Source organism: Dermacentor silvarum, chromosome 2, assembly GCF_013339745.2.
Source record: "Dermacentor silvarum isolate Dsil-2018 chromosome 2, BIME_Dsil_1.4, whole genome shotgun sequence".
NCBI classification, from domain to species: Eukaryota; Metazoa; Arthropoda; class Arachnida; order Ixodida; family Ixodidae; genus Dermacentor; species Dermacentor silvarum.
The window spans coordinates 200124407-200150735 of NC_051155.1; the positions used below are offsets into that span (position 1 = coordinate 200124407).

Here is a 26329-nt window from a genome sequence, read left to right on the forward strand (position 1 = left end):
TTTTAATATGTTTTTTAGTCAAATTTTTAAAGTTGGAAGTCTGTCTTGAGGAATCATAATAAACCGATGTTTTGCCACTGAAAGTATTAAGCTTGGTTTCTGTAACGAAAAAATTTAAAAAAACTAATCTAATCACAACCTCTTCTCGTTTCCGTCTCGACAGTTACACACTTCTGCACCGTGTCTAAGTGGCGGCAGTTTCCAGTAACGTAACTCGCGTTGACAAAACCCAACCGGTTATTTCCTTTCTTTCTTTGGACGTTGCGGCCAAACTATAGCGAAAGCGTTCGATGCCGGTGCGGCCTTTGTGCTCCTGTCAGCCGTGCGCTGTAATCTGTTGCGTGACAGTCGCAGCAGCAGCAGAAAGCTGTAAGTTTCGGCCGCTTCCCTTTTTCTGTGTCCACGCCCCTTAGTCTCGATAAGTTGTCTTGTTTTTCATTTCTGTTCCTCAGTCGGCGCTCTCTTCTCGCGTAATTTTTGTCCTATCCTGCTGTGACCTCAGTAATGTTTGTCGACGAAAATCGATCGTACACTGCTTTTTTTTTTTCTTTTTTTTTTTTTTTTTTTTACTGACGAAAGGAAGCCAACGAGGTATAAATACAAGCACTGCAACAGTCTCATTTGTTGCTTATTCTTTTTTTCTTTCTCAGAGTAAACTGGGAGAGGGGAGGGGGGGGGGCGGTGAGGGGAAGCTTCCACCTATATGCTTCCTTTAAGTGCTGGTGCACAGAGCACGTTTCCTCGGAACTGTGAGGAATACTTCACAACAGTAAATGTGGCGTGAGGGATGTTACGGAATTTGATTCGATTCTCAGTAGCACAGTGACTACGACGTTTTACCTCTTAGAATGACGTCGCGGGTTAACTGCGTTGTCGCAGCATCCACAATTCCCATGGGAGCGGGGCGCAATATTACTCGTTTACTGATCATTAGGTGCCCGTTAATGAACCCTTGGTGGTCGAAAACAATCCATAGCCTTCCGCTACAGCCACTATATATAGGGTGTATTTCATAGCCCAGTTTAGTTCTGTAACGTTAAAACCAGCCCTTCCCCTGTCGAGAAAATGGGGGTAAGCAAAGCTTGTCGGGTGTGAATCTGACCTTCATGGGGATTTTCTTTCTTTCTCTCGCTCTTTCTAGCTTTCTATCGCTCCCTTTGTTTCCTTTTCTCTTTATTTCTCGCAACCTTACACGGACGAAGAAAGAATAGACACATACCTGCGCTGATATGTGTGTCTATTCTTTATTAATTCGTCCGTGTAAAGTTCCGCTGTTTTTTCATGAATATATATACCAATAACTCGCCGAAATGTGAGCTTTTATGAAGGCTGAGTTTGATGCTTAAAAATGATTTAATTGTGGCGAAGTTAACGCAAGGGTCCATTCAAGCGCCTTTCATGCGCTATAGCGAGTTTCCAGTTGCGAATAGTTGAGCAAACCAAATACTCATTATTTACTATTATACTAATTCAGTTACACTGTTATAAAATTGCACCGTTTTCATTTTCTTGTTTTTTTTTCATGAATGCACTCTTCATAGTTCGAAATAAGGGTGAACAAATTGTTCTAGTTTTCCTTAATGTAGAATGGTATTTGGGCTTTCGGTCGTTAAGATCGCTGAGCACGATTAAAAGAAGCAAGGAATCGTAAAAGGTAGCTTAAAGGTAAGCCTTAACCACCACCAAGAACCGCCAGTCTACCCAACCAGAACCACCTCGATAGCACAAGGCCTGTACCAACGCCTCCTGTATAGCACAGGACCTGCGCACTTCTATCCATGACGTCATGCTACCTTGGCCCACTGCAATACAATCTAATGCGGATGCTCGCGAGTAAGCCGCACGGACTTTGACGTCACCGCTTTCGTCACGCCGAACTTATCAATGAAAATTTCGGTTTAATTAGCATTATGTCGTAAAGCAGAATGCACAGGCCTGCAATCTAGGAGGCGTTGCCTGTGTACTCTGTTTCATGACGTCATGATACTAGGCCCAAAATTTCAATTGCCAAGCCAGGCGTGACGAAAGTGGTGACGTGAAAATAACCCCGGCTTACTCGGTAGCATTTTCATTAAATTATATGGCAGTCGAGCTAGGCAGCACAATACTTGATGAATCGGAGTAAGCAGGCCTTGTGTCTTGTAAAAGTACTGAAAGTTGGGCGAGTTGGTATATAGCTATTCATCTTGAAACTGCAGCGCGCACACAAGAAACGAGGACAATAAGGCAATGGTAACAGACAGGCGCTGACTCGCAACTCAGTTTATTTTTGGAGGGAAATTACACACTTATATTCTGACTAAAGTGAGCATGTGCAAGAGCATGTGGAATAGAAATAAAGATAAAATAAAAACGTGGAAGTTCTGTGTACGTATATATATATATATTTTTTTTCAATGTCTTTATTATTTTCATTTCTATTCCGCATGCTCTTGCACATGCTCACTTTAGTCGGAACATATGTGTGTAATTTCCCTCTAAAGATAAACTGAATTGCGAGTCAGCGCCTGTCTGTTACCTTTGCCTTATTGTCCTCGTTTCTTGTGTGCGCGCTGCAGATTCAAGATGAAGGCCTTGTGTCATAATGGAGGCGTAGGCCCGACGAAGCCAGAGGCATGACAACATCATTATAGCTCACACGTTGCTGACATGGGAGCGAACCAGCGCCTCCTAGATAGCAGGTCTGTGCACTCTGTTTTGTGACGTCATGCTAGCTACGTTGATAAAAATTGCCATTGACAAGCTCTGCGTGACGAAAGCGGTGACGCCAAAATCCCAGTGATTTGTAAGCATCCCCATTACATTCTATGGCAGTCGAGAAAGATAGCTTGACGTCATGGATTGCAGTGCACCGGCCTTGTGCAATCTAGGAGGCGTATACCGAGCGCACGGTAGGGACAAGTGAATATTTTTCCGTTAATTGCGGCATCTTCTGGCATTACGACCTAATGAAGTCAGTTTTCTAGCACCTTATAAGAAACCGTTCCCGCATCACAAAGAACTCTTAACAGCTACCGCGGCGAAAATGATTTCGTGTTTTATAAACAGTCATGTTTCCCTGTTATTCTTCACTGTGCAGAGTTTAGTGTATGATGAGACATTAAGCAAAGGTAAATAGCCTTGCTCGCGCACCGTTAACCAAAAATGCGATTCCGCGTGAAATGAGGACATCACAAGAGCACTAGCAAGCGGTGAAGAAAAGGAGCAAGGCCAAAACATAAAACAGTGCCGCTCAAGCTCAGAACTCGAGAAAAATAAATTGTTCAATGAACCTATAAAAGTCCGGGTGCAATTCCTTCCTCCTTACGCAGTGGGAAATATCAGTGCCCGAAGGGCACAGTCGTCGACCTCATCGAGATTCGCCTCTGTATCCTAGCAGCCGATCGCGTCCAGTATGCGAGAAAAAAAATGAGCAAGAAGAAGGCTCTCCTGAGAACGATTCCGTCCGCTTACCATTCGTCGCGACAGGAAGGCCAACTCTCTAACCACGCCGCGAACAAAATCAACCTCAGAAACAACGAAATCTAAGAATTCCACCGAGCTTCGCGATTGAGAAAAAAAAATAAGTTCGCCGTTATTCTTCTCCTTCTTCTTCAGCACGCGCCGTTTTTCGTCCCGCCTGGGAAAGCAGCGATCGGTATTGCTTTCGGAAACAAGCGGCCCAAGCGGCACAACCCGTCCCTCCCCCAGCAAGCATCAAGTTCGGCAGGAACAGCAGCGCCCCTGGACTACAATTGCGCTGCTCGCGTTTGCCGGTGGCGCAGCGATAGCATAGCGAGACGCCACCGACGTCGGCTTCCACCACCTCTTCGCTGCGTAGCGCGATTGAGACTGCGAAGACGCGAGTCTGTACTCTACAACTGTCGCCGCCTGGCCAGCTGTTGGTGTTTGTGTGCGCGCCGCACAGTGTTGTTCCGCTGATCGCGTCGCGTACTCTGCGCGACGGCTCGCCCCACGCATGAACCTTGTGGTTATGCTCCACGGCACGCGGCAGTAGAGAAGACGCCGCCCGAGGAACATTTCGTATCGTCCTGGAGAAGGGACAAGAAAGGCGAAAAGGAACAAGGGCACATTAAGAACGTGAGTCTTGCATTTCATCGCTTAAGTTTTTTTTTTTTTTTTTTTTCGGATTGACAAGGGGGCGTGCACCGCGGTGGTTGTTCCTTTTGCCGAAGCCAGTAAACGCCAAGTTCTACGGTGTTCTTAGTACTCAAGCCGCTTTAAGAATCGGCATACGAAAATTTCGTCTCATGTTAAAAAAAAAACTGTTCGTGAATTAGAGCGGTTTGCAAGTCGGTGCCAGGGAATCCCGAGTGTGAAGCTGTTGGCGACTGCGGCGAACAGGTCTTCCCGGCGAAATGTTTTGTGAAATCCACCCTTCATTCTCGAGAGTCCGGACAAGTGTCATTGTGTCGGGCGTCCAACCTTTCAGCCTCAGCAGTCTTTCGGTATCAAAACACTAATAAACATAGAAACGTTCGTGACGCACTTCCCACTTTTCTCTAAACAGATTGTCATGGCAATGTTGTTTTATGATGGTCAGTATTAAGCAGTAGCTACTGTTACCAGCTCTGCGTTGTTCACTGAATTGCACAATACACAAAGTAGGCGCATCGTGTTCTTTGGCTATGTTTTTATTTGGTTAAATTGCTATTAATTCATTCACTGTTTAATTTTTTGATTACCTTAATTTCTGTCCCGTACTAGTACACTATTGTGGTCCACCGTAGTCGATTGTGCAATTTCATTTGGATCTAACCAACCAAACAAGAAACCTAACCTTGGCATGCTGCAGTCATGCTCTGTCACTATCGTAATATCAACGCGACAGCAATTAAAGAGCTCAAAAAAGGTAGATGGTTTGCTGGGTTAATTGGTATCCCATTCTTGAGGCAACAAGCGCGAGAACAAAAAATCGTCAGCGAGGAAGGCGCTTTGTCCGTCCTCCTTTATGTTGTATCATTTTTCGCGCCGCTTAATTGCCTGAAGGTTGAAACAAGCCTTGCTCCGCCCCCTTTCCAGCAGCCTTCCGTTATGCCGCAGTGCGCGTCGTCGTGCCGTTGCCGTCCTTTCATTGTCACGCCGTCGTGCCACAGTCATCGTTTTCATCGCGCTCTCCTCGTTGCATATAACTGGGGCAGCTTGCACGAGATTGCGCGAAGCTGGGGGCGTTTGTGGGAGTTTAACTATCAACTCATCCGCCGCGGTGTCTCAGTTAGCTATGGCGTTACGCTGCTGAGCACGAGGTCGCGGGATCGAATCTCGGCCTCGGCGGCCGCATTTTATTGGAGAAGAAATGCAAAAACGCCCGTTTGCTTGCGTTGTAGTGCACGTTAGAGAACCCTAGGTGCTCAAAACTAAACCTCAGCCTTCCGCTACGGCGTGCCTCATAGTCATAACTGGTGAAGCCCCAGAAAGAACCATCAACTGTCGGAGCGGAGTTCACAGCTGTAAATTTTTTCTTGCCATGTGATGTTGCTAAATAAAAAAAAGCAGCTGCCTTGCCATGAGTGCTAGCTCCTCGGAAATACTTTTGTTGATAGACTATTTCCAGCAGCGATTAAATTCCGCGTGCAATTTTTCTTAAGGTAGAGGGGAAGGGAATGAAATGCAGAGGGTTAATAGACTCGGTCCAGTTGTCTATACTCTACATGCGTGGAAGGGCTGAGGAAAAAATGAAATGCTACGCCTTGTGACGAATTTTAAATCAAAATTATGCGGGCACGAGTTAGGGTAATGGATGTCATGTTAACCGCTAATAAAAGGCGAAGGCAGAGAACGAAAAAACACGAGACGACGACACGGGCGGTAACTTGCAACTGATTTAGTCACGGCAACACGTAGCAATATGTATACAAATATGACATGCGCAGATCTCAGCAACAAGTCCACTCATCAGCCTAGCGGGGCAATCGCTTATCAAAAAAAAAACCTATAGTTGATTAAAACAGCCTAACTTGGAGGTATCGCTAACACAGTCGTGGCCTTTCTTTCTTACATGATATGCCATAAGAAAAGGCACTGTTAGCGACTTGTTGGTGCGTTCTGCGCATGTCAGATTTTTTGTATACATTGATACGTGTTGCCGTGAATAAATCAGTTGCAAGTTACCGCCCGTGTCGTCGTCTCGTGTTTTTTTCTTTCTCTGCCTTCGTCTTTCACTAGCGGTCAACATGAAATGCAGTAAACATGAACTAGGTCACTCAAGTTCATCTTAGGCTAATGGGCATGCGTACTGACCCAGCAAAAATGTGTTACGTATGGTCACTCTTCGGGATGTCCGGCTGCTTTCGATCGAGCGTCACACAATCCACTTCTTATGTTCCATGGTAGTTTCACTGGCACAGTTACCTGTTTTCCAACAATTCAACTGAAACAAATGTCAGTGTTCTTTCCGTATACGTCATAAGTACTTCAATGATTTTGAATGTCACAGCCGGTCATTGCCGAATTCTCTTTAAAGTTCTCGCTCCCTCGTCCGCGTCAGATTCCTTGCCAACCTACCGACAAGTCATAACGTCTCCTCAGTGCAAAAAGCACTACTATAACTAATTTCAGAGAAAATATACGACAGACTGTCAAAGTATCTTAGCATATTGTTGTTGTTTTTTTCGCGATTATGGTTACTAGTTGAGATGAACCCACGCGGGTCGTTTACGCTTTAGAGAACACACGAGTGTCTTTCTGTTGACATAAATTTTCGAAACGCCCACATAAGCATCCTGTTGCTCAGATAGCTCGTTTACTGATAAAAAAATTCTACAGCAGCGCAGTTTAATTATTCAAGGAACGCTGGAACTGCTGTATAGCGCAAAATACAAAACACGAGACGGCAGAAACGCGAGCTTCTGCCTCGCGACCCGCGGAGTCGGCGTCGTCCCCGCTAAATGTGGCGCGCCGGGCACAGCACGACCAAGCAAGGAAGTCGAAGGTAATGTCCTTTTAATGAGATAACTTTGCATGGCTCCGCCGCCATCCCATCATGAGCGCCCATTATAAAATTCAACTCAAACTCTGCAAGTGAGCCGCGCGCCGTATAGCAGGGGCAGTCACGGTGCCGCGCGTCGTTCGCGAAGCGGTGGTTCCAACTAAAGCGTCGCGAATGTCCTCCTTCGACGTCAGTTTAATGATATAACAGCGCATCAATTCAAACTATTCCGAAATAGTTTAGCAAAGCCCGATAGTCGTTCAAGACGTCTGGAAATATCCGCTGCGTTCGCCCACCAAGTTGTGTTCGTTTGTTTTATTATTTCGCGAATCAGGCAAGGAAGACGACGCGATAGTGTGGGGCGCGTGTATTCCCTGCGGTTTTCGGAGGTTTTCGGATAATTGCGCCAGCGTCGCTCCAAACTGCAATACAGGGGCCACGCGGCTCGGGACTGTTTGGAACTGGGGAGAAGGAAATTACACCGCTTCCCGATCGACTTTTTTTTTTTTTTTTTTTTTTTTGGGGGGGGGGGGGGGGGGGGGGGAGGGAGGGGGAGTCATTTCTTTGCTGCGCTTGTATGTTCGAGCGGCGAAGAAAGGATTGCCTTCTCGCCATTCTCCTTATTTTTTCTATCATATAGCTATCCGACGCACGGTGGCGTTGTTGACGGATATTGGCAGTGTCGCTTTTCTCGTTTCCTGGAATTCCTGTCGCACGACTCTGATTTTGTTGCCGTGTTATCTGCCGTCGTTTGGGCTTTCCTCGTAAGGGCGGATAACTCTTCGTCGCAGTGGGTGCGTCGCGACGACAGTCTCGATGACGAGCCGTGTTGGTGTGCGTTTGATTCTAATAGTTAGCGTTCGAGTTTTCGGGAGCCGCCCACTGAAGGACCAAAGCTGAAGCTTTCATATTGCAATCTATATCTGTGGACTGCCAGCGCACTTCGCGCTTTTTACGAGCACCGATTCCGCGTATCAGGAAGGGCTAAATGAAGTTTTCACGCAAGATATTAAACCCCCCGGATTTTGGTGTGCAAAAGTACCTAAGCTTTCTCGCTGAATAGGCAACGTATACAGGGTGTTTCACGTAACTTGAACCAATAATTTTTATAAAGTGGTTAAACGCGCAGCTGGGTGAAACCATTGCTTTTGAGGAGCGCCACGTGACGGCGCTCCTCAATATATTTTCGAAGCTTTATTTTAAGCTGCTACATTAAAGGGGATGCCATTGAATCACCATCACCACCATTTATATTCCGCTTAATTAACTGAGGTCAATTAATGAAAATTGTTAATATTCACTACAAAGCCAAATGCGTTCCTTTACGTTGTAGAGGGGGTTCACGGTAAATAATAGCAAGTGGTCAAAAATCATTAGTCCCCCGCTACAGTGTGCCTCATAATTAGATCGTTGTTTTGGCGCGTAACACCATATAATTTTATTTTGTTTTATTTCATTTGATTTTATTTGACATGAAGTCCTGCTACCCTGTTTCCGAACTACTAATGTTGTATTTATTCTTTTCACCAGCTGGCACAGTCTGGGACGTCTTTCTACTTGTTAATGTTGTCATTTCTAGGCTATCTTCATTTCGATATCTTACCAAAACTTTAAACATAATCAATGTGGGACAATTGCGCTTATATATGTGTGCGTATCTTCATTAGAATTAAGTCTATGAAAAGCAGAGAACCCCTCCCTCCGTGAGTAATGTGGTGGAAGTACTTGTTAGGGTATAGGACATAAAGGGTGGGTCGTTAAGAAAATCAACTAAACGTCATTCAAATATTTTTTTGCGTCTAATACAGCTGTTTACTAATGCCTTGGAAAAATTCTACTCCAGGTATCGTGATCAGCAACTGTGAGCACTGGATGTTTTTCTTGATGTTCCTTCTAACGTGCAGGCTTTCATCATTGTGTAGCATTTCCGAGATTCTGTTTCACAAGTCTATGTTATGGCACAATATAAAGTTTACTCGTAGGGGAAACGTCTGTCGCTGGCTGACATTACCTTCGCCCAGGAGGATGCCATAGTCACCAATTACCATTACTCGGTAGGTTAGGTTGGGCCATTCTTAGCGGCGTGCGTCATTACCGCGACAAAGACGTCTCCTATAGTCCTGCAGCCTTCAAACCCTAGACGGGAAGTGCGCTACAGGGATCTTTAGTCTCCGAAATCTTCTGTATTCGCTTTTAGAAAACATCGTCGCGGTGGCACCGCATACGCCTCGTTTAAACACGTCTTGCCCAACTTGCAGGAGCTTAATTCCTTCCTCCGCCGGTTCGCTACGTTACCGTAATGACGCCGTTTCCATCCCATTTGCTTCGCGCTTCCCTTCTTCAGCCTCGCAACTTTGCCCCAAAACAAATCGAGTCGAAGGCGAGCCTTTAGCGTGTTTTCGGAGGAGAGAGAGAGAAAAAGAAAACGTTCTAGCCAGTCATTTCTCGGTGTGGTCGTTGCATATGGTCGTCTAGCCGCCGTGTCGCAACTATGTTACCAGATGGAATTCGACCTCTTCCTTCCTTCCGTTCGCCCAAACCCGGCGGCGCAACCGCTGCTCGGTAAGCGCGCGACGCGTTCCTGGCCAGTCGGTGCATTGGCTGCGGGGGCTTATAATGATTCCGACTGCAGCGCACGGACCTCGAAAGCTAGGGCACAGATCGGCGGTCGGGCGGCCCCGGTGTGTAACACAGTGAGCGACGCTTTGGCGCGCCGGTGCGCACTCGCCACCGTTGCTGCAGTCCACTGTACGCTAGCCCGGTCGCTAATGGTCGCACTTCCTCCTGAATCCCCCTTTTTTTTCCTCCTCGACCGCTCCCCGTATACCGCAGCTCAGCCTTCGCGCTATGTGGGGGCGAGAGAAGGCCAGAAAGGAGCCAGTCGGACGCTGCATTCCCGTGCTCTGCCGCACCCACAACTCGCGCACGTGTGATTCCCATTTCGAGAACTGTGCAGCGGTGGTGCAGCTGGGGGGCGCTAGTTTAGCCCAGTGGATAAAACAGTCGGCTTCTGAGCGTGGGGTAATAGGTTCGAAACTCACTACCGCGAACGTTTTTCCTTTCGAAATAATTCTTTTTTTATACATTAATTTCTTTATAGCGATTATCGAGACGAAGTTAGAACGCACGCGAGAGCGTCCGCGGTCAAGGAACGCGTGGTTAACGCACGCGTCTGAGAGCGAGAGTTACGTGGCGTCGTGGCAATGCCCTCTCTCCTCACGCAATACCTGGTGCGCCAGCGTGACAGCAAGTATCCGCTTTCACTCGCTCGGCTCCGTCGAGACGCGCACGTAACGTGGCGTCGCAGCCATTGAGAATTTCGGTGCCGTTTCGCCGATACAGACGCCGGCTTTTTCGCTCAATGGGCCTTTTGATGCTTTCCCATAAAGGAAAAGAAGTAGGCGAGTGACACTAGTGCGCGGTCGGTGTTTCAAATGACTGTTGTATTTAAACAATCAAGCAGGACTTTACAATAAGCGAGGCGTCTATACTGCTGTGTGGCGTCCGCATGGAGAGCCCTGAAAGTCCAAATAGTATAGTCTAGCATGGCGGTTTGGCGGTAAGTTTGGCGGTTTGGTGCCCCTCACAAAGGAATAACTGCACGAAACGACAATGAAAAAGCAACAGCAGCGTCTGTGTCCTAGCGCATCTTACCGCGAAGCTTCTTTCGCATAACGTTCTTCCATCACCCCCCCCCCCCCCCCGTGTCCTTACTGTGTCCTACTTCTCTGTGCATGAACCTGTCATCACATTTTTATCGGGACAAATACATCGCGTCGCCTTCGTCGTCATGAAATTGCTTCGTAGACGCCTCACCTTGTGTATCCGCCTGATTGGGTCATTGCATTTCGGCCTAGCTTGAGAACGGTGTAGTGCATTTCATGACCTCAACGCTGCGGCCTTTGCAGTGCATAAACATAAATATTTCAGGATATTGCACGTTGCATGGGATGAAAGTAAAATTCTACGCATCGCTGTTGTGTGGCAATTTATTAACCGTTTCACTGAGGCTTCGCTTCATAAAGATACCAACGTGTGCTATGGATCTGCGTAATTATCTGTTCTGTTTCGCTCGCTGTTTTCCTTGCCCCGATATGGCTATACGCGACGTGTCCAAACCCGAGGCCTAATACTCTTCGCTTACTCATCACAGCCACAACTTCCACAGTGCTGTATACATTTAACGGCACGGAGTATGGCAGCCGGGATTTGTCGGTGGCCGGCGCCCATTTTCGCAACTTCGGGGCCGGAAAAGGTCTCGCGTTGCCCTGAGATATAATTGTTTAATCGTTAGGCGCTCCGCGTGTCGCTTGTTCGCAATTTTATTTCATCGGGTTTCTCGAAATAGCGAAAAGTCTCATTTTTCTACGTGCCTAATGAATGGTTAGCCTTCGTTTGCAATTTAAAGTGAGACATCATGATTAGGAAAATCTGGATCTTGAGAATGAGTTCTGGCTTTATGAAGCATTTCGTAGCAAGTGCTGTTATAATTTAAATCAGCGTTCCTGGCGTAACCGTAGTCGTAGTAGTGCACGGTAATATGACGTCTAACGAACAACCAAAACGAAAGACAATAGTACCTATATATAGTGTACTATATGTTTATTTGTTTAGCAGTAAGCGTAAACATCCACTGCTTTGTGTCTACATCGGTTAGTGCTTGTCGTGAGTCTGTATAACTCTAAACATGTGCGTATTAAGTCGCGTGACATGAGTGTAGCGACCCTCATTAGTTTTATTGCTGCAGACGCATTCTTCAGCTGTATAGTTAAACATCGACAGCTTGTTTTCGCTTATTTTTGTCACCCGTGACGGCAAGTGTGTGGACACTGTGCTCTCAAATGGTTTTTGTCAGAACGCCTGTTCTTAACTGTCTGGTAGTCTAGCCGTTAGAGAAAGGAGCACCTGTTAGGGCCCTGATGAGGCAGTAGTGCTACTGACAGTGACACATTTTAGTACACCAACCCTTCGTAGCATATATATATATATATTGTCCAACGTGTTATCGTACACCCTATGTATCGTTGTCATGTTTTTATTTACATGTATATTTTACGCACTCTACAGCGAATGTTTTTAGGCCACCGTACAGCCACGTCACATATACCCTTTAACATTGAGCACACCATCGACTACATTGTACCACTTTCTGGCCCTCTTTCGCCTCCCCTGGCCCTTGCGCCATAAAACCCCATTAATCATCAGGTACACCAGTTGCTAATAGTAGCGCTTTTGAATCGCAGCTTAAGGCAGATCAAACATGGGTTCTCTGTATGTTCATGAAAATGGTCGGGAACATCAATCGGTTGGTGTTTTAAACTGATAGGAAGGAAACACCTGACATGTTCCGTATTGTAGGTTACTCCTTCAAATTCTTTATTGCCCTCTTTCCTTCTTCCTTTCTTCAAAATTTTACTTTCTTGAATATCGGGCCGAAACCGCTGCGGCGTTGACGTCAGCAAGATGTCAGATTTCTTGGCGGTTTTTTTTTTTTTACTAATAAACGCCGCAGGACTTGCCAGGTTGAGTCATTGCTTACTTTGAAATGCAATATGTAAAATCATTCCTTTATTAATAAGCACTTAAATAGCGCTTATCAGTCAATGCCGATAGAGAGAACAAAGAAGGCAGGCATGCTTACTACTAGAGCGTCTGGTTGGCTAATTACGTTAGGGAAGTGAAAAGAAAGGAGAGATAGAAAGGGGGAACGAAAGGACGCGGTGAATGTCTGAACGCGTGCCAACGGTACCACGCTGCCAAAAGGCGCTCGCACAAGGCAGTCGTTTTCAAAAAGCATAAAAGTGCCTTAACTGCTTGCTGCGCCGATGATCGGTGGTGACTGTGTTCCAGTAGCGTGTTCAGATACTGCAGGGGACGATCGTCCAGTCGCCACAATGCATTGGACGTTCATTGTCTTTATATATCAAATGGAGCACAGTGGCCCAATAGGTGGTCAATGTTCTCCTCGCAGCAGCAGCCATCGCATACAGCACTGTCAGTCATTACAAGTCACCGCCAAAGTCAATGAAGTGCTAGTGCCGTATACTTTAAGGTGGCGTTGCCATTATCTCGTTTTTCCTACCTTTCCACTCATAGTAAGACTGGTCAATCAGCGCTTCCGTAAGTTTAATCCACCAATCTGGCCTAGCTCCATGCTTCTGTTAAATGTCCCCGAGTTAAGTCAGCTTTTCCACGGTGCAAAAACCCATGAGACTGCTGAACTAAGTTAGGCTTACTGCCCGCGGAAATGGCCTTTCTGTATTGCGTTCAGCAATGGACGGAACAAAGGCAAGCGCAGTGCTAGCGCCCTGGAGTTCGTGCTTTCTTACCGCTCACCGGGACATCTGTGGAGTTCTGACGTCTACTACCCTCTTCATTTCACTTTTATTTCGCACGGGGGGGAAGCAGCAGTCACGCGAGACGCCTGCCATGCGGAGCGAGATGCGTGATTATGCGTGCCTTATCTGGCCATATTCCGGGCTTCCTGGTTTTATTGGGTTACACTCGCTCCGTAATCTCATCTAGAGTGCGCCGTCTCAGCTGCGAGAGAAACCAGACACGCGTGCTAAGTACAAGACGCGCTCTTGTGAAGGGGGCGTGTTTATATAAAAACATACACGCGAGGCCACAAGCATACGGCGCAGAACGCGCTGCCTAGCGTAAATCAGATGAGACTACTTTCCGGAGGAAAAAAAAAGTGTTGTGAAGGGCAGCAACAGTTTGCGGTGAACGTATTGTGCTTCTGATAGGCAGTAAGAACGCTCGCAGCAAGCCATAAATGTCAAGTGCTGTTGAAGAGTGATGCTTCTGCAATATTAAAAAAAAAAGTGCAACACGGCAATGCAGGCGTAATGCAAAAGGGCTTTTTCCACAACAGGTTATGATGGCCTGATGTTCAGAAGCGCGAATACAAAATAATTTATATTAAAAAAAAAACTTCGTTACTCGTTGCTTTCTTCCAATATTCATCCTATGGGATTTGTGGTTCGAAAGCATGGAGATAACGGCTGAACGGCGGACCTCCGGTGGAAGCGGACTGTCTACGTTTGTGCTGTATAATCAATGCCATTATCAGCCTGTCCTAATTACACTGCCGGACGGAGAACACTCCCAGATATCTTATCCCTGTCCTGCGTCAGCCCAATGCGTCGCTTGTCTGCAAATTTTCCTATCTGATCACATCGTCAAGCCCTTCGCCGCCTTTGAGTTTTTTTTTTTACTTTTATTGACTGTCATGCTGTTATTAAACACCGGATATGTGTTCTGCGCACTGTATAATCAGCCGAACTCCAATTTTCTTTTTGATGTCAGCCAGAATACTAACCACCAGCGATTCCATCTCTAATTCATACTGTTGTCTTTATTTTGAGGTTACTCGTATTTGTTTGATCGCCCATTGCGTATAGTTAGGTTTGAAGGTTTGGTTTAATACAACATATTGGCATACAGGTTATGTATGCACAGATTTTGTAAGTTCAGAAGGTCCCATAGTAAGACTGTCAGGGAAACCTCGTGTATGAAAAAATGAAATGTATGAAAAATGAAAATGTATGAAAACATTAAGCCAGGGTAAGCAACCAAGAATTCAGCAGCAAGTAAATTAAATGTAGATAAAAATAAATTGGAGAATAAACACTAGATAAGACAGAAAATCAACAAATGTGTAAAATTAACACGTAATACAGAAGTTCTAAAGCATAAACAAGTATTTAGTAGTTGTAAAAGATACTGTTCAAATGCACTGCAAGCATTCTTTCAAGTTGCTTCTTGAAAGTCTTGGTACCGTGGTTTCTTACTGGTAGAATACAGCGATTATGTACTTTTGAAAAATATCGATAACCTGCAGTCCTTGATTTGGCAGTACCTCTGAAGTTGGAGATAAACGTTTGCATCTTCGCCCATAATCTGAAGCAGTGACGCAATAGTTGGTGTAATGCTATGCGCAGTAACTATCGCACTGTTTCAAGTGGCATCTGTTGGAGCAAACATTCGCAAATGCGCTCTAGCAATACCCTCGGTATCACTTTTTTCAGTGATACCTCTTGTCCGAGTCGTCTTCGTTTGTGTAGGTGGCGGTCCCCGAACCGCTATATTGAATGGGAATAGAATAGACTACATTGTACTCTTCGATACCCGAAAACTGAAGTTAGCAAGTTAGAATAACATTTACTGACCCACAATGGCCTAAATACGAAGTCAATTTCAAATCAAGACGTCACACTAACACATCAACGCTGCCGTTTGAGCGCGAAGCTGAGAAAATTGTAAGTGACCTTTGTTTTAACAGCGGAGCTGTCTAATCCGGAGTTTGGCCCGTATAGCGTAGACCAGAACATGCGCCTGGCGAGGACGTCACCGCGCGTTGCTTAGCGACCACTTGGCACCGCTGCGCCTCGCTTCGCCGCCGCTCCGCACCACCGCGCCGAGCTGCTACGACCGCGCACCTGCTCCGTCCAGCCATGACGTCACTTCGCGTCGCCTAGCAACCACATGTGCCTCGCTTCGCCAGGCCACGTCTTCACTTCGCCAGGCCACGTCTTCACTTCGCCAGGCCACGTCTTCACTTCGCCAGGCCACGTCTTCACTTCGCCAGGCCACGTCTTCACTTCGCCAGGCCACGTCTTCACTTCGCCAGGCCACGTCTTCACTTCGCCAGGCCACGTCTTCACTTCGCCAGGCCACGTCTTCACTTCGCCAGGCCACGTCTTCACTTCGCCAGGCCACGTCCTCACTTCGCCAGGCCACGTGCTCACTTCGCCAGGCCACGTGCTCACTTCGCCAGGCCACGTGCTCACTTCTCCAGGCCAGTGCTCCACGAAGGCCACGTGCTCACTTCGCCAGGCCACGTGCTCACTTCGCCAGGCCACGTGCTCACTTCGCCAGGCCACGTGCTCACTTCGCCAGGCCACGTGCTCACTTCGCCAGGCCACGTGCTCACTTCGCCAGGCCACGTGCTCACTTCGCCAGGCCACGTGCTCACTTTCGCCAGGCCACGTGCTCACTTCGCCAGGCCACGTCCCACTTCGCCAGGCCACGTCCTCACTTCGCCAGGGCCACGTCCTCACTTCGCCAGGCCACGTCCTCACTTCGCCAGGCCACGTCCTCACTTCGCCAGGCCACGTCCTCACTTCGCCAGGCCACGTCCTCACTTCGCCAGGCCACGTCCTCACTTCGCCAGGCCACGTCCTCACTTCGCCAGGCCACGTCTCACTTCGCCAGGCCACGTCTTCACTTCGCCAGGCCACGTCTTCACTTCGCCAGGCCACGTCTTCACTTCGCCAGGCCACGTCTTCACTTCGCCAGGCCACGTCTTCACTTCGCCAGGCCACGTCATCACTTCGCCAGGCCACGTCATCACTTCGCCAGGCCACGTCATCACTTCGCCAGGCCACGTCATCACTTCGCCAGGCCACGTCATCACTTCGCCAGGCCACGTCATCACTTCGCCAGGCCACGTCATCACTTCGCCAGGCCACGTCATCACTTCGCCAGGCTTTGCTACTGCCTAGTTACACGCTTTGGCCAGCTGCGTTGACAGTTGGATGATCGTCTGGAGGCGAAGCTTAGACGTGACGTCACTGGGGAGATAGCGCGTCGTGCGGCCAAGCGAGAATCTGCGCGTCTAACGCCTGTCTGCGTCTGACTAACGCCTGAATAAGCTAGGTCGATCACAAGCTCTGCTGTTTGCTCCAGCCTTGCACCACTAGTGCAAGCTGCGCTCACTTTTTCTCTTCCAAGATTCAATCTCCTCCCGCGAAATTTACGAAAAAGGTTTTGAAATAAAGTTAATTCGTTTAATATGATCTATTGTTTAACTTTAGTGTCCCTTTAAGTAATTACACGTGGTTAAAATAACCCCGAGCCATCCACCATGATTCTCGTCGCCCGCCATGCGGGTTCTGAACCTGAAAGCCCATAAATTATATAATTAGCCTCAGTGGAAGATGGCACACGTGCTTCCAAGTTGAAGAAAGCACGCCGCTGTTTCTGTATATATACCTCAGGGCTATACGTGTTGCTGCTCACTTCGACTGCACATGTATTTCTATTCCAGCCTCACCAATCTTTGGCACCTTCATGCAGCTATTGAACCTAGCTTTTGTGTTATTGTTCCATATTTTCTTTATATTCTTCATATTTTCTTTTTTTACTTTCTATATATATATTCCCCTGCGTTTATATTCTTGAAGAAACCGATATCCTGACCCTGTGCGGCCCACCATCTCTTCGCAATGGCTAAAAAGTTCTGATGACGAGAAAAATATCGCGGCTTCGATCTTCCCGCCCCCCGACTGCATTTCAATGGTGAAAAATGTAATAAGAATAAGCTCCGCAGTATCGAAGTTTGACCAAACTTTTAGAGCAACTCCAGCTGGGCTAAATTTATTCCGAGTTCCTCCCTCCGTACACCGTGTGTGTGTGTGTGTCGAAAGCAGAGTATTGCCCAAGGACGCAACTAAAATTTAGAAAACTGCCTGTGGTAAGTGTATCAAATTCTCTTCTGTCTTATAAAGCAATTCTCTAACGCCTTCTCATTCCTGTAAGCGGTTGCCAGCCTGCCTAAACTTTATTAAACCGCTGCATCACTTCTGACAGCCAATCCGTATACGTATGTGCTGCTTGCAGAATTCGAGTCTCAGCTGAACCCTTTACGCGCGCTAAAAGAAATAAAAAAAGAATAAGCGCAAGGATCGAACGGTGTCGTGACGTGCTTTCTGCACCAGGCAGCGCATGCGAAACGCGTTCCCGCCAGGACACCGTGCCGACAGAATCCACAGATTTACACTTCGCTTGGTTAGGCCTCAGCCAATCGGAAAAAATACGCCGAGGCGTTTTGCATTTATATTGAACAGGAGCCAATTCAATGCGCATACAGCCCGCCGCGTGATGTATGGCGGCGGCTAGCGGAGAAAGTGTGAAAGCAGCGGCGGAGGCGAAATATTTACACCGGTACACGTATGAGCCCGAGCCTACCCCAGCAAGGTGCTTTCAATAGCGTGAAACAAGGCTTCGTTTTTTTGTTTTTTTCCTTCATTTTCTTGTGTTGCTGTCCTTACCCTTTCAATTCTGCGCATGTGCTCTGTCACCTTGTGCAAAGTGTTAGCAGAAGAGAAATATCGAGCGTCGAATTTTGGCTTCCTTTTTCGCGCGGGAGAATTAAAAGCTTTCATACGAAGCTAGAGTGTATTTGGCCACTGTCAATATGCTTTCGCCTTCCGACAGAAAACTTCTTTTATTCTCGGGACGCACTTTCTCGCCATATCGGCTTGTGGTGGAATGCAAATAAGTTTTGTGCCGGCTTTTTACAACGTTTTTGTCTTTTTTTATGGCAGTGGTTCCCTAATTAGATTTCTCGCTTTCGTGAGACACTGTTTGAAAAGCTGCGAACGTCAGCTCGGTTTACATTGCCAGCTTGAGGAATCTGCGATTTCTTTCGCTTTTCGTGAATGAAAATTTTGTGAAATGCGTTCACTTGAGTTCGGGGGAATGCCTCACCGTACACGTTCAAGGCTGTTAGGAAAAACAAAGTTGCTAATTAAGTCGAAAACGGCGAGCATTGGATTTCTCGCTGCAGTTGCGATGAACCGCAACTGCCTTGTTGCACGGTTGATTGGCTTTATGGTGACCGTGTTGGCATCCTGACTTAACAAGCAACAAAAACAAGGAATTATTGTATGTAAAGCTGCTCTCTGGCACTTTGTTTATTAGTTCTTCGCCTATTTGTTCATCTCAGCCCCTCGCTCTTTCTTCCCTCGCAAAAGTTCTTGCTATATAAAGTTTGTATGTGCGTCTACAGAATGTCTATATCGTGTGTGTACCTAAATACTTGCATATTACAAAGCAGTAACGTTACAAACAGTTGTCCGTTATGTGATGCTGTATTTAACGCTCCATGTAACGCTCTAAAACATTCTTCTAGGCAGGTTACAAGAGAAATACGGACATCACATTTAGCATAGAAAGTTGAAAAGAGCTGAGATTAAGTCTTCAGAACTGTAGAGCTGTCTTAATTTGAAAACATTTCACTTGTGGGTTTTCATCCAGTAAGCGAGTTTCACAAGAGCGGTTTGCAATCGTTGACGTGCCCATGGAACAATCACTTTCGAAAGATCGAAAGGGCGATGCACTTATGCTGAAAATTATCGGATCATGTGGAGGAGTCAAAGATGTACAGCATACGTGCGTCAGTCAAAAGTGCGATCGCTATAGTGTCCCCACGCCGCGCGTTCCTCCACATCAGCATCGTGTGCTCTGTCTCGAGCACACACTCGAACCCTGTCTCTAGCACCAGAGCCCGGCTCTTGGCCTCGCGCGCTTACCATTGCGAAAACTAAGTTTCCAGATTACAGCTTTACGTTCCGCACGATCTGCTTCTAGACGTACCACGTGGCGCAGGGTTGCCTCAGGGCTATAGCTTGAATTTTTTTTTTCGTACACTGGTTATTGTTTATTATCCGCGTCGTTCGCTCACGACACGTCTTGGGTGGCGGCCCTTTAATTATATATGTACGACGCCGAGCCCGCGCGCGGTGCTTGCTTAAGTCTCGAGAAGAGGCGCAAAATTTGCCGCTCTCGGGGGGGATAAAAAGAAAGGATGCGTCACGGCTCGACGGGCGTTGCTAGTTGTGCGGATAAGAAGTGCGTGATGCGGCACAGTCACGCTTGGCCGTCGGGGAGGGACACGCGTCTCGAGTGGAACACACCCAAACAGGCACGACGCGACGCCCGCGCCTGAGAAGCAATCAATCGAACCTCCGCGCGGCAAAGTCATATAGTTTCTGTTTTGTTTTTCTGCATTGTTTCTGGCCTCGAGCTGGTTTTCTTCCTGGCAGTCAGCCAGGGTTTGTCGCTGCGTTAATTTCCTGCAGCCGCGATTCTTTAATCTCGATCTCCAACACGGAGCTCCCTTAATGAGGTTCCTCTTTCTGCGGGCATTGTTGTTTCTGGAGCTTTCTTTTTTTTGCGAAAATATGGTTGCACGGTATTCGTGGTGAAAGCAAAGAGAAAAATCGCTGGAAGGGCTCATCAGTAAGCTGTTTTCTAGGCGGCTGAGTCAATGGCACCATCTCCTGGCTTGGCTAAGTTCGTAAGCCGTACTCATTAAAAGGTAATTGTGAGGTTTAGTTCCACGCGCCGTTCCGAGGACTTTAGTTTGCTGCGCACGGCGGCACTTCAAGTCACGTGATTAGTGTGTTGTACTTGTAGCTTCTTGTTTTCAGCTGCACAGTTTCATTCCAGCAAGCGAAATTTCGTCCGCTGCGATAAATTTTGCTTTTCTTGTTGCTTTCCTCGTTCACGCTTTCATTTTTACAGTGATGCTTGTAATCCGTGTTGGCCTTGTCATTTCTGGCGACACTAATTAAGTGAATAGAAGCGCTTTGTTGTTTTACAAAGCAATTAATAGAAGCTGTGTGCAACACGTAATTGTCAACACGACTGAAGTCCCACGGCTTATTGGGTCGCTTGAAGTTTTGATGTGCGGGCAAAAAACAGCCTGTCAGTAGAACTTCGCTCGAACGGAGTGCTCGAGACACTGAATCGCAATGAATAGCATTTTGTACACCATAACTCGCAGCGTGTCAATACGAAGCACATGTACAAGTGAACAACGCCGACTGCGCTCGCAGTTGATTTGGAGTCTAGCAGCGCACCACTCTCGTTCACTTCACCCTGCGGAAATGCTTTCAAATTTCAGTGAGACCCTTGGAAAAAAAGGCACTTCTGAATAGCTTTGAAACTTAGTTCTCGTTTGTACTTCAAAAATAAAAAGGCGCGTGGCCTTTCCAATGTGTATTAGGCTTCTTAATGACACTTCCTTGGTCGGTGCTTAGTCACATGACTGCCTCATGGAGCTTAAGTGGAGAAATCGCTTGCACTACGGTTTCAATACGCTTGTATTTACAGCAGACATAATGAACTCCCCGCGCCCTACGATAACCTTATCCAAGGAGCATGCAATAAAAATAAAATACACATTGAAAAGAAGCTATGGGACGTCAGCGAAACGAATTTCGGGGTATAGCATTGAATATCTGCTCCTGTGTAACTGTTGTAATAAATGTTGTAACACGTCAAGGCAGTCGTACTGCCAGCAGTTCATCCCGTATAACGTTGGCATACGGCTTTGTAGAGAGACGCTGAACGAGGTGCCTTTGTGGTTGGCATTTTACGACTTGAGTGCTCGTTAAATGAACACTTCACCCCCACCTGCTCATCTTTTTGTTTAACTTTTCTAACAGTGCGTACACTAATACACCAGGGCATCGCCCCACTCCTGGAGAGAGCCATATTCGCGTGTTCGGGTTTTCTGCAGAGAGGTTGCAGTTCATGCGCGCCCTTTCCGCACGTTTGGGGAGGTTTTATGGTCCTCTAGGCGACGCCATGGTTTACGGCGCAGCTGGGGCGTCTTCAAACCACAAGCGTAGCGAGTATGCGATCTAGAACTGTGAGGATGAACGCTGCTGCAAGGCGCTTTTGTTCGCATTGTTCTGACGTGCTTGCTCAGGCACTGAGATTCCGTCGCTTCCTCCCGTCTTATATCAACTTTGCCTTAACGATGACGGAATCCATGGTGCCGCAAACTACTCGTTTTCTTCTTCCTTTGCCTAGTAACTCCGTAGCTACAGCCGCTTTAGCGCTGGCAGCAAGCTGAAAGCAAGCTGAACGTCGCTTGAGATATTATTCGCGGATATTCTTTTCTTTCAGTACAGCTGCTTCGATCAGCAGGGTTTCCTCCTACGTTAGTTCAACTTAAACTTTATTGCCTTGCGAAGCACAGATCTTATAGAAAGTGGTAACGCCATGCCAACCGACTATTATATCTGTTAAGTGGCGTGGCCCGACTGTCTGACAGGCGCTTTAGCTATATCTTTCGCGCTGCAGACGGCGGCATCAATGCGCGCCCCCGGTTTAGACTTGGACGTTTCGTGTATGCATGGGCGCTGGTGCCGTTATGTGGTCATTGGTGGCTGAAAGCGTTGCTATAATCTGCGAGGCAACAAGTGGCGGCCGGACAGGCCTCACCGCGCATCCTCTCCCTATATAATGTAGCGACACCTTTATGTACGCAACGCACCTTGCTGTCCTCATCACTCATTCTTCTTCCCATTACTCTCGCCCCTGGACTATTCAGCGGGTCAGAGCGCCTTGGTCTGGTTGTAAAGGCATATGCTGCTGATCTATACAGTATAGTACATGTACTCGTGGGTGGGTATTTGGCGAGTGAAGTAATAGCGCTTCAGCTGGCTACAAAAACACAACAGGCGTTGAAACGCTGCTCTTGGAAGCAACTAATAACGAACGATGTGGTAGACGAGAAAATTGATTATTCTTGCCTATAGCCGCACGCACAGCGTTAGTACAGGTGTTTGCGGCGGCAAATTCTCGAAATTGCTTAGTTTAAACAACGGCAGCCAACTGAAATCGCCAGATCTTTACGAAAATAAGTCAGTGGTTTAGCGGTAAATGGGAAATACGCACCCATTCAGTCACACCTCCTTCAGGTCCCGGATGCATGATTTAAGCCGCGTTCACCACATTGAAAAGTGTTCCAAGAGCTCGCTCGGCACACGACCTGCCTCTTCGTGGAGTGAAGTGCAAATAGCGGTGGTCCGGAGCAGACCACCGTGAGTTGCATTGCATATATATACCACGTGACCGGCTTCCCACGCTTCATGCTTTTCTTTACTTTGACACTCCTAGTGCCAACGCATGAAAAAAATTTTTTTCGCGAAAGTTCTTCTACAAATAGTTCAGAAGTTATCAATTCATTTTCTTCACATACTGCGTCTAACAGAACTGTAGACACAAATTCATACTGTGGGTGGCGTGATAAACCCATGGACAAGAAAGGAAGGCACGGCTGACACGAGCACAAACTCTCAACTGTTATTTGTATCGAAAGGCATGATATTATATTTACAAAAAAAGCAACTCTTACAAGCGCCACCTAGTAGCGATAGCACAAACAAAATTATCAACCTCGCCGACACTATGCGAACTTGCAAAAGCAAACCTTTTCTATGAATACCGCGTTATGTACAACACGGATACGCGTATTCTTTTTTCATCAACAAAACAGACTAACAACCCATGTTATATCCGTTGCGAGATTGCACTCTTGTTGTCCGTGCTTTACCATCTTGTCCGTGTTTATCGCACAACCCAGAGTATGAATCGGCAACAACAAGCACAGCTTTCAGTTCTATAGACTTCCCCGGCCGAGAAATGTCTGCCCGGCCACTTGTCCAATTGTTTTGCGTTTGAAGATGTAGTCCTGCGATTACGTGAATTCACTGACTCATTCGGCACTCAGCACACGTCTACTCATTTTGGCCGAGTCGTTGATTAAAGGTATCGGCTGGTCACACGCAGTTGTGTCATTTTATTGCGTCACCGCGGGAATTTCTAGTTCTTCGAGTCATATCAGTGATAGTCGACAACGCGGTGGCTGTTGACTCAACGGGCAAACTAAAATCCCAACTTGCTCAACTTTACGTTATTGTATACGGGAGTGCCGAGCCCTAAATGCAGTGTTCAACTTATTCTTAAAACATCGTTCGGCGCAGCGATATCTACGGCAGCGCTGTTCTAACACAATAAAGGCTCGCATCACCAAACACGATTGCTTTGTCCAAAGGCCACGTCACTCGACTTCGAATCCAAAAAAGGACCCTCGGTGAAATGAACCGATTCCGTCGAGTGTGAGACACTGATATATTTTTTTTTTCGCCTCGCGCTAGTCATTTCTCGGTGGGGGGGGGGGGGGGGGGGGAAGGAATGTATGTGTGTGTGTGAGAGCAAGGTGCTTATCCCTGCGTATCGGCGCGATGGCATTAGGAGGCCTCGATTGCGCTTGAGTCGATGTGAGTAGATTATTGTTGGTCCGCCCCCTCCTCGCGCAGTAGGAATGTCCCATCGCTTATATAGAAATCGACGCTCTGGAGATTCTCCGGCGCGCACTTCACCCTTCGCGTATAGCCGCCGCGATGTCTTCCGCGTTGACCGTGTTTGCGCTCGGCAAACAGCGAAGACGGATATTTGCGCTGCCCTGAAATCGAAAAGTCAAGTGCCCGTGAGAGTTTCCTCGACGCCGGGTGTTGCTTGCTTGCCAGCCACGTGTGTGCTTGTGTTTGTGCGTGCTGGGATTTTATTTTATTTCTGCTTCGCCCCTTTTCTGAACGCTAGAGGAGTTGGAGTGACCTGACCCCCTCCTCTCCCCCACCTCTCCTTTGAATTCTCTAACCCTCTTACTTTTCCCTTTGATGTGTGGTAGTTCTGTCTTCTGGCAGGGCAGCACACTTTCCAAGCAAATCTAATTAGATTCTGTACAGGTTCTCCTGTGTCATTCTCCGGGATCGTCGTTATTGTCGATGAGATAACGCGGCCAATATTGAACAACAGCTCAAATGGAAGATGATTCGCTGCTGTGATCGAAGGCCGTGAGTGGTGTCTACCGCCCATGTTCACGTTAGCATTGGTTTCAGGACATATATGAGAGCGATAAAGCTTTTTTTTTCTTTTTTTTTGCAGTACGCTTCGTCTCCATTCTTTTGATCACGGGTGCACGTCTCTTTTCCGATATGAGAGCGCTGTGAACGAAGGACATCTTTCACCTATGTTAATTTATTTCCCCTCCACAAATCAATTCCAGGAGCCGCATTTAAAATGAACGCAACCAGAGCGAAATAGCTTCATTCTAATCAGTTTATTCTTTTATAGGTATATCCAATAATCACTATAGTAGCCAGTTTAAAAGTAAACCTTTCTTTGTGAACCCTCGTGGACTTCCCTGTGTTTAGAAAAAGCTTATTTCAACACAATACGATACGAACATTGTCACAATGACGACACAATGCTACCAGGACTATAACATTTACAAAGTACTGACCGTGGCTGCTGGCTAGGTGATGCTGCTGTCTTGCCGAATAGCTCGCACGCAGGACCGCACTACTATAGTACTACCCTTATAGGTGTCCAGGCTGCTGGCCTTGTTTTCTACTAAATTACTCAGTGACTAAACAAAATGATGCCTAAATAATATCCTCGTTGCAACAAATGTCACAACGAGCACAATTCCTTTAACTAAGCAATTCTTCTAAATTTTATGTGCCAATTTTCCTAACCAATATGCCACGGTCGCACGTATATTTCTATCGTGCCAACGCCAACAACCTCTTTGAGAGGATGTCAGCGTGTTGATGATGGTTTACATACTATTGGACATGCACACAATGGGGGATCGGCCAAGAAACGGGCGGTACATTTAAAATAAATATAAAAAACAAGACAAGGTCATATAAAGTTGTTGCATTGCGTAGTGCGAGAGCGCACGCGCGCGTGCCATTTCTTTTTCCGCCAAGGACGCAGAATTGAAATATGCAGATTTATAGCATTTCATCAGCCGCTTCACGAAAGCCTTGCTTCACAGATACTAGAATGTGCGTTGAATCGGGATTTATTTTAGCCATAAGGTATATATGAGCTGAGAATGCGTAAGCTACTCCGAGTGGAAAAGTACCCAACAGCACAGAAATCACGTCGTGACGTCACCATGGTCTAGCAACTGATTCAGTTCATTCCAGGCTACCATGAGTAGACGCCAGAATAACAGCGTGAATATAAAGCCGTTGTGAAGTAATAAAGGGTGTGGTTAAGTACAATTCACTTGTCTCTGGTTTCACTCTTTCTAGAGCCACGTGTGTTCAAGTGACGGCACAATGGGTAATCGTTGAGGGTGTCCTTTACAGCCTCGCTGTCGAACCACCATCACAGCGTGGATTAGAGCCACAGTCTTTTTTTTTTTTTTTTTTTTTTTTGGGGGGGGGGGGGGGGGGGGCTGGCATAGAAGTGTGTCGTTGTAGTGTGTCTGCCTAGTGAATTTTATTCACTTGGCGGCGATGTGCTCTGCGTAGACGTCGCGAGAGGCTGCGATGGTCTCGCTGACTGCGAGCTTCTTGAGACTACGACCGGACTTAGCCCAAAAGGCTGACCCGCGTCGGCCATGTCTACGTTCGCACCGTCCTTGTTGGCTTTCCAAGTGCTTGCGTATCTAGTTTCCTTTCCTTCCGCCCTCCCGTGGTGGCGGTTCTGTCGAAACGTCACGCGTGTCTAGTTTCCTCCGGCTTCTCAGGGCGGCGGTCCCGTCAACCACACGAATTTATATAAATAACCAGAAACCAAGTTGCCGTTCGCTTGGCGTTTTGTGCACGATCTGCATCGGCGGTTTTTGCCGCCCGCCGGCGACGATTGCGTTTTCGTCTGTTCGTGTCGTCGCTCTCCGAAGGCGCGTTCCTCGGGAGTCCGGCCTATACGCGAATATGACGAAATTAATACGATAGCAAAGGTGATACGAGAATGTGTGTGTGTATCTATCGTCACGATGACAACCGGTGAAGACAA

At 47.1% G+C, this 26329-nt stretch overlaps 1 protein-coding gene across 3 annotated transcripts in view; it reads left to right on the plus strand.

The window, feature by feature from the left end:
• Nucleotides 1-26329, plus strand: part of LOC119442433 (ADAMTS-like protein 5) — a 179194-nt gene that overhangs the window by 132448 nt on the left and 20417 nt on the right. The window contains exon 1 of one of the 3 annotated variants that reach the window (XM_049662142.1): nucleotides 3688-4080. The exons of the other annotated variants lie outside the window; for them this stretch is intronic. The gene's annotated coding sequence lies outside the window, so the exon portion shown is untranslated. Of the gene's footprint in view, nucleotides 1-3687; nucleotides 4081-26329 lie in introns of those variants that run through there. 3 annotated transcript variants of the gene reach the window in all.